Here is a 13,045-nt window from a genome sequence, read left to right on the forward strand (position 1 = left end):
CTTTGAACCCAGGCCCTAAAGCGAGTCACACTCGCTCCTGGTCTTTATAAGCTTTGCCATTTTAACAGACGGCTCCTTTCAAGTGCACAACCTTGAGTTACGGGGCATCATTACTGAGTGGATCGCGCAGTTGTGCGCCACCGTTGCTACTCTCTCCCCCTGGCTCTAGTATGCCTGGATTTACTACCCTCATATTCCCAAATGGCGGCCTCTCATCTTACTATAACTTTTTGGATTTGAGCTGCAGCACAAGGATGGTCATGCAGCCACGCGCCACCTTTTGAAACACTTTTGCCACACTTTTTCCTTTGGCTCCACACTGCCTGGATCCATTACCGTGTTTTCCGACTGCAGAGAACACTGCGTTCTTGGTCGCACTGTGATTGTACTACATTTCCCATCTCTCCAGGCGGGCCCGAGACCGGGTGCACACGCCGGTGACGTCACCGTATTTCTTTGACGTGGAGAAATGGTGCCCCACTCTTGCCGGACATCTCCAGAGGTTGTACCACGGTGTTTTACAGGTGAGTGAGGGGCTACCGCGGTTCATTACAATGGCGGTTGGCACGCCTGTAGCTTTATTTTCTGTGTCGCTTGATTTTGCATTTGGTTCCTGTACCGGGCAGTGAATCCCCCGCTCCAGTGACCCTTCCGTTGAATGCAGGGCCCACAGCGGGTGATTTATATTGACTGGTGGCCCTCCGTTAATGTCTTAACCGTATCCTGCCATGTTGCATGACTCTTCACAGTTATGCACCTTCCCACCAACAGCAATTGTTGTGCAGCGGGTCATTTTAATAAACTTCGGCAATACCTTAGCCCAACCCTGCCATGTCGCATGACTAACTATAAGTCATGCACTTTGCAGATGGTGATGACTGCTTGGGAACTTCTTTGATGAACCCCAAGGAAAGCACACTGCCACCCGTGTTATTATGTAATTTTCCTGACTCACAAGCATACCGACTACTTTATGATGCAGAACTTTGTCAATTCCTTTAGAACAGCACTATGATGCATTTGTTGTATGGGCGTGAATATCACACACGCCCCAACTAGAGGTGGCTGTAGGTTTAGGTCAAACTTGCAGTCCCTGTTAGAGTGTCTGTGAGGGGTTGCTATGGGCTTGAGGACCCCCACAACACTCACAATTGTTTCTCCCCCCACCTCTGGGGTGATATAAATGATGTCATCATTCCTGCCGGCAGTATCCCGCAGTTGATTATGAGCTTGATTTCGAGCTAGGTTTGGGTTATACCGGCGCACTCCATAGGTTTGCATTTATATGTTAGTGCTCTGGCCTGATGTTAGGAGAGGGGTTAATTTAATGAAAGAATTTAGAGTAAACATTTCACCCCTTATGAGAGGTGATAGTTTTCTGACTTCATAACTCTTACCATGTATGCTCTTTTTGTGGTGTGATGTACTCTATGAGTTGTTTACAATACATATTGTTGTATGCACTTACAGCTGGGCACCACAAGATGTTTTAGAGAATGGAGAGATTATGTGTGACTCTAACGCACTTTAGGTAAACATGACATTTCTTGTACAATAGAGCACTGGGTGTACTGTGTCCTAAAGAATGAAGAGGTCCTTTGAAATTAACATGACCTTCTTTTTTCAGTTTACGTACCCTTTACTAAGTAGAGTGACATTGAACGACGGACCACTCAGCTCCGGTGGTGACCTGTATCCTTTCCTCCTTTTTTTCACTTGAACTCTTTGCAGAGTGACTGAGAGTATAGGTCCTGACGAATGCCTTTTGGCAGAAATATGTTGAACACATGAATGAGGGTATATCTGCTGAAAACCCTCAATATTCTCGTGTCTTTTAACCTTGTCACTGTGACCACCTAATACACTTTCAGTGATCACAGTTAGACAATTTTAGATCACATTCTATAACAGCAACTGCACTCTACCTGTCAAGAATTCCTGTCATACGAGGGGAGGAAAACGGTAACCAGCAAAAACGGACTACATCTCCCAGGATGCTTAGCGGTTGAGAGGTTATGTAAACAAGAGAGCTGTTACATAACTCAAGGGAAACACGCCCTTATGTAAACAGGAGAGCTGTTACATAACTCAAGGGAAACACGCCCTTATGTAAACAGGAGAGCTGTTACATAACTCAAGGGAAACACGCCCTTATGTAAACAGGAGAGCTGTTACATAACTCAAGGGAAACACGCCCTTATGTAAACAGGAGAGCTGTTACATAACTCAAGGAAAACACGCCCTATAAAGGGAGGAACCGGGAGGTACAAGGCTGTCGGATATTGTGTATACACCGACGTACCTGCTTCGTGAAGAGCAGTGTTCCGGAGTGGTGCTCCAGTAAGGCAAGAACGGAGGTAGGTCGAGTCGTTACTCCCTGGGCCGTGTCTTGCCCCATCGTCACCGGTGAAGGACCCGGAAGCTCTACCGGTCAACCATTGAGCTTCGCTTTTTGACTCGGCTGAGTCCAAGCGCAGTGGCGCTTTTGCTGGTTGGAGTCGTAACTCCCAGCCCGACCAGAGACACAGGGACTGCCAGCTGTAACGCACACCAGGAGGTGTTTGCCGCGTTACAGACTCGGAAGTCCACAGGATCGATCGAGCGGCTGCTCTCGGTTCAGTCTTCTTGCTTGTGATTGGGGTATCGGTGACGCATCACCAGGAGGTGACTCCGCGTCCCGGTGCAGTCTGAGGAAGAGGTTGAGCGGCTGCTCCCTTCAGGTAGAGACCCCGGCTGGGTGTTTCCCTGACTCCTCGATTCTCCCCAACACTCTTCGTGCCCCTCACAGCCTACCGATTGGCATTGTCGGCCATTTCATTTCTGCCCTCTGTTGGCATACGCCGGGATCGGCGTATATGCAGAGGACGGTTAGGACCATCCGTGCTGTGGGCTGGTAACGTACTTAGCCTGGAGGATTCCAGTGACTATAACTTTTGTTTGTTCCTTGTATTTTATTTGCCTTCATTAAAAGAACTAACCCTTCACAAGTGGTTGCGTCCTCATTGTCGTGTCTGTTAAACGATCCTGAGACGTTCAGGGCGTTACACTACCCCTCACTTCACCAATATATTTTCGCACATCTTGTTAACAAAACACCGCCGCTCCTTCCCCTTTGGGGGAGTTGTAGCCCACACCTTGGTGTGAGGATGGAACCCAAATGATGAAGCATGTCACCTAACGGTAAGTGAGGGCTCTTGTCCTGAGGGATGTTTCCCCTCCCTTCTCTTTATAAGTACTCACGTTGCACTTCTTTTTCTTTTCTCGTCTTTTTCGTCTTGTCCTTTGACATTTAGCCGGAGGTGCTTCTGTGTGAAAGTACTGCTTCTGAGATGCCTATATGTGTTGCATAACACACTTTGACCCCTTTCATCGAGGATCTTTAGGCAACTGGACTCACTTCTCATATTTTCTGTGGGTGGCTAGATGTAGCAGAGTGGCCCTATTGACTCTTACAAAGACGTATGAGGAAGGGGGTCTGGAAGATCTATACTACTATGCCGTTCAATTGCAACACGCAGCCGTTAGGCTGGTTCCAGCTGACAATTAGAGAGAAACGCCTGCTGGGTGGAAAGTTGCAGTGGAGCGCCTACCTGAGCTCCTGATGGACTCCCCACAACATCCCACACATAGGTAGACTTACAGACACAATCTTGCAATGATTTGCCCATACAGTGCTAAAGCGGGCCCATTCGTCTGAGAACTCCCGATCTGGATATTAAAACCCATCAGGTAGATGATGGATAATTTATTCTTCCATGCATGGTGTATAGGCAAGTGTGCTCACCTTGGGGATTTGTACCCCGAGAGTCCTTTATACCATTTGAGGAAGCCTGTCTTACATTTACACATGGACCTGGGCATTTTCTACCCCAGGCCAGTTAGGCAGACATAGCTAGAGAGACTGTACAAGAGAAAAAGGCAGCCAGGGAGCTTAGTGGCGCACCACATGTAGTAGTCATTAGTTCAGGAGGGGACCGTTGCCCACCTCAGTGGTCAGCTGCACATTCACCACATACTAGATAAATTTTTTATGCAAAATAGAGAGGCAACAGAAACAATTTTAAATAGTCACACAAAATTTTGAACAGATTGTAGATCTTGTTTATTAGTGTAGTATTTTCTTTTTATTGTGTGTTTCCAAAAACACCAGCACATTCACCTTACAAAGGCTTCATCAGGGCTGCAGACATGATAAACATACATAAATCACATATCATAGAACAAATATATAGATCTGTTGGCAAAAGGACAAATGGTAATACATAAACTTATACATACTTTCAGCATACTCTTGTCCTGCACTTCCGGCCACTACTTGATCATGCTGTTATATAAAGCTATGCGAATGGACGCTGTGGGCCACTCCCTCCCCGACCTTCCTCAGTCATGAGCAGCATGGGACACTGACCTGGATGGACCGCTGGATGATAGGGACTAGACGCAAGTCAATTTCCTTACAAACGCAGTTTCCTGTAATGCCCGCTGTAACTGGTTCACTATAATTTCCTATACAGGGCCTAACTTACCCCAAAAGACCTACACCGTATGACCTCCTCCTGACCAGACAGTTGTCCTCAATGTGGTGATGGAGGGGTAGGCTTTTTGCATTTAGCATGGCAGTGCTGGGGGTGCAATGCTTTTGGGACCAGGTAGTTACATATTTAAAGAGGGCTGTTCTTCTGCAACTTGAACTTGCACCACAGAGCTGCCTCTTGGGCAACATTAAAAGTCCAATGGCCAGGAAGATGATGTACAAATTTCTGCTACCGGCGCTAGTTCTGACTAGAGGCAGAATAGCCAACACCTGGATTGGACAAAGAGCACCTGAATTTGACCATTGGCATAGTGATGTACAGGAATGGGCATTAGCTGAGGAATCTCACATAAAGCTCAGTTGGTGAGACAATAAGGTGGGTGAGGACCTCACAGTCTGGAGGGACCTCTCCGGCACACTCTTAGATCCTGAGGCCACTATGACCTCCTCAGATAGCGATAGCATCTCTGAAGATGGGGATAATGGACCCATGCGGATGGTGAAGTGGACTCTCGGTGTGCCTATGTGTGAAGAGATGCTACTTCCTGATTGGGCTCTCAAAAATCATAGTTGTGATACGTTTATCTTTTTTTCCTGCAATATGCCTGCTATGCTGTGCGTCTTGTATTCCATCTACTGCTGTCTGTATGTTTTGTTTTTTTAAGTAGTTGAAACTCTCAATCACTGTTTTATATACCTTTATCTTGCCTTTGAATGAACGGTGGGGATTAATGGCTATAACGTTTGTTTTACCTGCATTTATTTCAAAGCCTCTGTAATTACAAAACTTTTGGAACTCCTCCAGCTGAGTTTGGAGACCCATGGGAGTGCACGAGAAAAGTAAAGTATCATCAGCACCGGAGCGCTGATGCTAGCGAATTTAGAAGTGTCTTGCGTATAATTCTTCATCCACCCCACCAATACATTAATGTACAAACAGAATTGTGTGTGGGCTAAAGCACACCACTGTCTTACCCCCCAACTAATCAGGATCCTGTCAGTAAGGTCCCTACCGCTAGTCCATCTGACTTGGGCATATGTGTCGGCATGAATATCAGTTAATATAGATAAAAGACCCTTAGGGATAGCAAGCCTTCTCAGGACCTCCCCCAAATGGTGCCTAGGAACGAGGTCAAACGCTGCCACATAAAGATGGTCTTCGTAGAATCATACATTTTGTTCAGATAACAGAATAACAGAAAATCTAGGCTTCTGGGCCCGGTTACTGATTTTATATTTAAAACCAGTCTAGAGGGCTGTAGAGTCTGGTGGGCCTTCATCCAGGTCTGAAAGCTTGGCCAGAACTGGTCTGGCAAAGATTTTCTGAGCATCTAGAAGGTTTATGGGCATATCATTTGCTGGATAGGGGATCCAGACTTCAGGCTCTGAGATAAACAAATCTCCAGGGATGGCATCTGGGCCTGGCCCTATTCCCTTCTTCATAGAGTATAATGCTATCTCAGTCTCTTTAATTGAGAAGGTACCAACACGATGCTGACACTCAGTGCCCTAAGGATTCATACGTTTGGCGTTAGACTCAATCCATACCATTTCACGACTCTTAAAAAGATTGGAAAAATGGGCAATCCACTGGTCTACAGTCACAAGTGAGTCAGGTTGGGAGGCACTGCTTTTACTGCTAGAAGCCATAATTTTCCAGAAAGCTTAGGTGTCTTTCTTTTTAAGGGCATCATTGAGTTCGACCCATTATGCTTCTTCTTACTCACTCCTGCACGCCCTTAGAGTGGACATTTAGACCCTTCAGGCATGAGCTAAATCAGGTTTGGAATCCGTTCTTGCAGCATTGATCCGCCCCTGCTTGGCCATTCTACCCTCCTTATAAACCAAGGGGGAAGGTAGTTTAGGGAGATGGTGTGTTACCATGAGTGGTAAAAAAAAACTCTCTGTAAAGCAGAAAAATCATTAGGGCACAAAGCAAAATCACACCGCTCGAGGTGAGCTTCATTGAAGGAGTTAAAGAAATCCACAAAAGTTTGATACATAATGGCTCAAAATAGTGGCATTGCTGATGATTTCCACTTGTTTTACAATCTTTAAGATTGTCGTGATGGCCAAAGGCACTGAATAAGATAGATCTCTCAACTGCTATATCTCCCCCGCCCCCCCTCAGGACTCTGCTACTGAATCTAACACCACGGCGTTGTGATGACTATCGGGGCGGGAAGCAACCTTCATGTCTCTTGCGAAATGCCATAGTCTAGCATCCAGAAGTATATAGTTAATATGACTATATTAGGTACCCGCTTGAAAGTAGGTTTTGCTGGCTGGTCTGATTTAAACCTGCTATTGACTGCTCTTAGCCCATGCTCAAGAATTAAGTGCAAGAGTTGTTCAGCTACCTTAGTACATTTTTTAATCAGATTGGCAGAGGTTTCCGGAATTCCCTTTTCCATGTCTTCTTAATACTAGACTGGAATAAGCTGTTTACCCGGTTCAAAGTGGGAGTTAAAAGTCCCCAGCTAAAATTACAGGCCAATCATATTTAAGGGAGTTGAGAAAACAATGTTTGTGAATCGGAGTTATCCATGACTGAGCGGACATAAGTGTTAATAATTACAACAGTTAAGAAGAGGACCGGGCCGTCAGTTTAATGTGCATTATATCACTGGACCTGGTATCGGGTGTGTCAGTTTTGCAAATGAGTGAATGTTTTACCAAGATTGTTAGACCTCCTAAAGCTCGTCTAGACCTGAGGGGATAGCATTACTGTAGTAAGTTAAGTACCTAGGTCTGTGCTCTGGGTGGATTGCCCACGTTTGCTGGAATAGGATTTTGTGGTATTTGTTGATAAACTCCCCATTTCAAGTCTGGAAGTTTAGAGTGAATGCCAGCCAAATTCCAAGACAGAGTGTCACTGTTTCTTTTGGATCATTTCCCAAGTTGTGGAGAGAGAGGGATGTTTTGCCCTATTTTTAACGCCAGTCTGCACCTGTACAGTCCTCTCACCTTGAGGGGGAGCCGACTGTAGCCAGTCAAAGTCTGATGCCCCCTGGTAATGAGCTCTTTGAGTGCAGCTAACTGGGGAGAGGGCTATGTTTGGGCCTACAGTACCCACACTGGTTTACAGTCAGCAGGTCTGTGAAGTCTAATACAGCTGGACGAGTCATAACGTCGTACAGGTTTAAGCTCCATTTGGATTAAGCCATCAACTATATAATTTGCACAATTCTCACACCAATGCAGTCAGATCTGTTGGTAGTGCTTATAATCTTGACACCATCACTATGTCCTCCCTAATCACAGACCTGCAATTGTGCATGTGGCAAAGGCAATGAGTTGATTTTTTGGTTAAAGCCTTGTTGCTCTCTCGAGCACCCATCAAGAGTTTAGAAACAGTAGTAAAAAAATACTTCTTGGCTCGATGGAGTATTTCTATCAGTGAAGTTGGGTTAGCTTCCCTAATATTTAAAGTAGTAGAGAATTGGGGGTGCCAATTATTCTGGTTGTCTTCCCTTTGAAGTGTTTTTTTCCCCAAACATGTGCTTCCCTGTTCTAGCAGCTATGCAGAAAGCAAGCGGCTCTTGTTTGAGGAATAAAAAGGATTCAGGTGTTTCATAGCGTTTACTAAAATGAACTCTTTATTGGAGACTGAAGGTGAAAGACCATAACTGAAACCTCTGCCACTGACTCAGATTTTAATATCATGTCCTTAGTTGAGACTTGCATAATGATCCAGGTTTACAATTGGAGAAATATCTATCTGGAATTTTAAAATGTTGTTTTCAGAATTTAATGAATATTCTCACATGACCGCTCTGGTGGCCTAGGAGAGGACTGACTTGTCTTAGTATATTGTAGTTTGGGTATTATATGAGATAGCTTCTATGATGGATTTGAAGCACTGCTAATGTGCTCAGAGAATTAATCAAATATTCATTGCTTTATGGAATACTAATTCATAAAGTCGACCAGAGCCAGGCGTCCTTCAAACTGCGTTTCCGGTTATCTGCTGTCTGAGGTCTGAGAGAATGGAGGGACCCTTCATAGGGTCATCTGGTCCTTACAGTCAGTTGTCAAGTTAAGGGAGATTACTAGTACTGGAGTTGATCTGGAAACCAATTAATTGTCCTGCTCAAGGGGCACCAGACTTCAAAAGGCTGTATCTCAAAACTAGGCTGTTGTGATCAGGATTTAGGATTGGTGGCAGCACCCACCTAAACGGCTAATTCACAAGTTACTCAAGGACACTGTATTTTACTGGTAGGGTGTAAGTGTGACTTCAGACCACAGTATATGTTGTGCAGTTTTCATCTTTCAGTTCCTCTCCCCTATTCACAGTAGCTCCTTCCTCATCCCACTTTTCTGTCTTGTAGCCACCTGGCTGTGACAAACTCACTGATATTTGTTTCTCATTCACAGAATCAAAGGTGTTACTAAAGAGACCTACAGTTTCCCTGCACCAAAAAAGTCCTGGCAGCTTTACCTGAAGACAAAACTGTATCAGTGTGAAGAGTATAGGAAAACATCCACTTGGAAGCTTAATCTGTATACACACTCTACAAAACGTTCTGGGGAAAAAACAGTGAACTAGCTTGAGCAAGACCTTCTTACAGAGCTCATCTTTATGGACAGTTTGAAGCTCCATAACGTGAACAATATTTATCAGTCTACGGAGTGAAAAGTATTTTGTTTAGAGTTTGCATCTATGGCAATAAACGATGTTCATGTAGCGAGTCGTGGAAAAGCCTCACTCAGAGCTCATATCTGTACATGCATCAGATGATTCATATGAGACTGAAGCATAGAGGTGCTTGGAGTGTCTCATCATTTACATGCTAATGTCAAATTAGGGCACAAATCAGAATACCAATAATCTGGAGAAACTATACCATTGTAAGGAGAATTAGAAGAGCTTGACTCACCAAAGATAGCGGGTGAAAAACCTTAAAATGCGTATATGGGAGAAAGCATTTTACATAGCGTGAGAAAAGGTGCACAACGGGTTATTTTCTGCACAGGCATCAAAATGTTTGTTCTGAGGATATGTCATACTAGTTTATGGAATGTGGGAAAAGTTTAACTGAGTCAAAGGGAGCATCCGAATCCATACTGGTGATAAACCCTCTCTGTCCTGAATGTGGACAGGCTTCACCCGCAAGACAAATATGTTAAGTCACCAAAGATTCTTAACTTGTGAGAAACTCTGTTGGTGCACAAAATGTGGCAAACACTTCACTCTGTCAAGCACATCAGTGAATCCATACTGGTGAGAACCCCTACAACTTCTCTGAATGTGGAAAAAGCTTCAGTGAACAGCATAGGCAAATGATGTATCAGAAAAGCAATACTGGGGAGAAACCCTTTCAATGTACTGAATGTAGGAAAAGCTTCACACAGAAAAGCGCACTGATTGTACATCAGAGAGTCCATTCTGGTGAGAAGCCCTTTCAGTGTACAGACTGTGGTAAAAGCTTTACTATGAAAAGCAATTTGTTGAAGCATCAGAGAATCCACACTGGTGAGAAGCCCTTTCAGTGTACAGAATGTGGAGAACGCTTCAGTGTAAAGAGCACACTGATGTCACACCAGAGAATTCATACTGGGGAGAAACCATTTCAGTGTACAGAATGTGGAGAACGCTTCAGTGTAAAGAGCACACTGATGTCACATCAGAGAATCCACACTGGTGAGAAGCCCTTTCAGTGTACAGAATGTGGGAAAAGATTCAGTGCAAAGTGCACCCTGGTGCATCATCAGAGAGGCCATTCTGGTGAGAAACCATTTCAGTGTACAGAATGTGGAAAAGGCTTCAGTGTAAAGCGCGTACTGTTGTCACATCAGAGAATCCATACTGGTGAGAAACCATTTCAGTGTGCAGAATGTGGAGAACGCTTCAGTGTAAAGAGCACACTGATGTCACACCAGAGAATGCATACTGGTGAGAAACCATTTCATTGTGTAGAATGTGGAGAACGCTTCAGTGTAAAGAGCACACTATTGTCACACCATAGAATGCATACTGGTGAGAAACAATTTCAGTGTACAGAATGTGGGCAAATTTGTGTTACAAGATCCCATTTTTTGATCCATCACAGAATCCATACTGGTGAGAAACCCTTTCAATGTACTGAATGTAGGAAAAGCTTCACCCAGAAAAGCGCACTGATTGTACATCGGAGAGTCCATACTGGTGAGAAGCCCTTTCAGTGTACAGAATGTGGGAAAAGCTTTACTATGAAAAGCAATTTGTTGAAGCATCAGAGAATCCACACTGGTGAGAAGCCCTTTCAGTGTACAGAATGTGGGAAAAGATTCAGTGCAAAATACAACCTGGTGCAGCATCAGAGAGGCCATTCTGGTGAGAAACCATTTCATTGTACAGAATGTGGAAAAGGCTTGAGTGTAAAGCGCACACTGTTGTCACACCAGAGAATCCATACTGGCGAGAATACTGATCAATGTACAGAATGCGGAAAAAGCTTTGTTCATAGATCCCATTTGTTGGTACATCAGAGAATCCATACTGGTGAGAAACCATTTCAGTGTACAGATTGTGGGAAAAGATTCACTCGTACAGGCACACTGCTCGCACATCAGAGAGTCCATACTGGTGAGGAGCCCTTTCAGTGTACAGAATGTGGAAAAAGCTTCAATTATACAAGCACACTGCTTGCACATCAGAGAGTCCATACTGGTGAGAAGCCCTTTCAGTGTACAGAATGTGGGAGAAGATTCAGTGTGAAGTACAACTTGGTGCAACATCAGAGAATTCATACTGGTGAGAAACCTTACCAATGTACAAAGTGTGAGAAAAGCTTCTCTCTTAAGAAAAATATGTTAAGTCATCAAAGACTCCACACTACAACCCCTATGAGGCAACAGAATGTGGAAAATGCTTCAATCTGGACAGCACACTGCAAAGATATCCACATTCCATACTGTGGAGGAACTGTATAAAGTTACAGAATGTGGCAAAAGCTTTACTCAAAGCAATGTCTATTGCAGCGTTAGAGGATACATATTTAGTCAAGGTGGATTTATTGTGGGAAATCTGAGAACAATCCACAGTTGAGAAATCTTGTTTGGCACAGAATTTGGATAAAGCTTCACTCAGACAAAGAAACTGTTCACACATCAGATGATCCATACTGGTGAGAAATTACCCCTGTGCAGAATGTGGAAAAAGCTGCAGTATGAAGTGCAAAAAAATATTTCTAAACCAAATTTAAAATCAAGGAGATTTTACAATGACAGTCTCTGGTATTCCCTGACTGAAGTATTGCAACATAATGAGTTAAGAACAATTTGGAACATAATCTCTCCAAGCATGAATGCAGTTAGGAAATTTGTTTCAAGTCCAATCTCACATTATGATTGTTAATCTTACAAACAGGAGTTGTACAAAAATGATTAGGTGTAAGAAAGTGATGGTACTTTAAATGCTTGGACATTTTGAGAGTTGCCTCCTAGAAGATTAACAGTTATTACAACTAAGACTGAAAGTTGTCATGGGCAGGAAGCTAAGACATCATGAAATGAAATGCAAATATTTATTCTTAAAATTATATGATCTCTTGCTGCACTGAATAAATTGCTCTGCCGTAGGGCTTACGGTCACATAACAGGAGCAGGAGGCGCTGGTGCTGGAAACCCCATTCTCTCCCATCCACCTGTACTGTTCTCACCCTGTGTCTGCTGCAGGAGTGGCATTGGTCCAGCCACAAGGTGGCAGGAAATAAACAGTGACCAACCTTGGACCAGACCAGTGGAGAGGTAGTGTGTTTTTTGGGATCTCCAGGGGTGTCCTTATATGAGTGCAAGTGCATTAACCATTATCATTAACCTGGTCCGTATTTTTTTTGAGGTGGTTCTTGACAGAGTCCCTAGATGCTTACTCTGCTGCTTGCTGTGATCTGCTAGTTTCTCATCCCTTCGTTTGTCAGTGGCCCGAATAACGTGACATCACTGTGGAGCATGAGAAGGAATTTGGGTCCTCTCTATTTTAATACAGGCTACCAGGGGGGGGTCGAGAAGTCTGAGAAGGCATTTGGGACTGCCTTTGTGCCTGTGGGGTGGTGCTCCCCTTGGGTTATTGTGTGCTGGAACTGGGGGATTGGGTCTGGGCCGTGTTTGTGGTTGCATGGTGGCCGTGAGGGGGTCCTGTTGGGCACTGTCATGGGTAAAGCTAGGTTTCCAAAGACTCCTGCTCCTAATACTATATCTCAGTATGCCACCCTCTGGCAGTGGCTGATTGATCGCTGGAGTGAGGACTCCTGGAGCGGTTCCCCTGAGATTGGGGGTGAGACATTGAGGGCCAAATTCTTGGCTGCTGTACAGAGATTGTGTGCTGCACTGGAACACAGAGTGAAACAATGTCTGATGATGTGAAATTGCTTAGGGCGGATTTGTGGAAGATCGCAGAGAAAGAGACACCTTCTGAGACTAATATTGAGGCTCTATAGGGTGAGTTTGCAACACTAAAGCTGCAGATGACTTAAATGGTGAAAACCACTAGGGAGTTGGAGGCCCGGATGGAGGATGCGGAGGGGC

The 13,045-nt window shown here is 44.4% G+C and overlaps 1 pseudogene across 1 annotated transcript in view; it reads left to right on the top strand.

The window, feature by feature from the left end:
- The window catches only part of LOC146830101 (uncharacterized), a 33,988-nt pseudogene extending 22,227 nt beyond the window's left edge, over positions 1-11,761 (top strand). The window contains exon 2 of the transcript XR_014961359.1: positions 8,915-11,761. The product of XR_014961359.1 is annotated as an uncharacterized LOC146830101 (transcript). The remainder of the gene's footprint in view (positions 1-8,914) is intronic.
- The last annotated feature ends 1,284 nt before the right edge of the window (positions 11,762-13,045 follow it).

The sequence above is a fragment of the Triturus cristatus genome, chromosome 5_1, assembly GCF_964204655.1.
Source record: "Triturus cristatus chromosome 5_1, aTriCri1.1, whole genome shotgun sequence".
NCBI classification, from domain to species: Eukaryota; Metazoa; Chordata; class Amphibia; order Caudata; family Salamandridae; genus Triturus; species Triturus cristatus.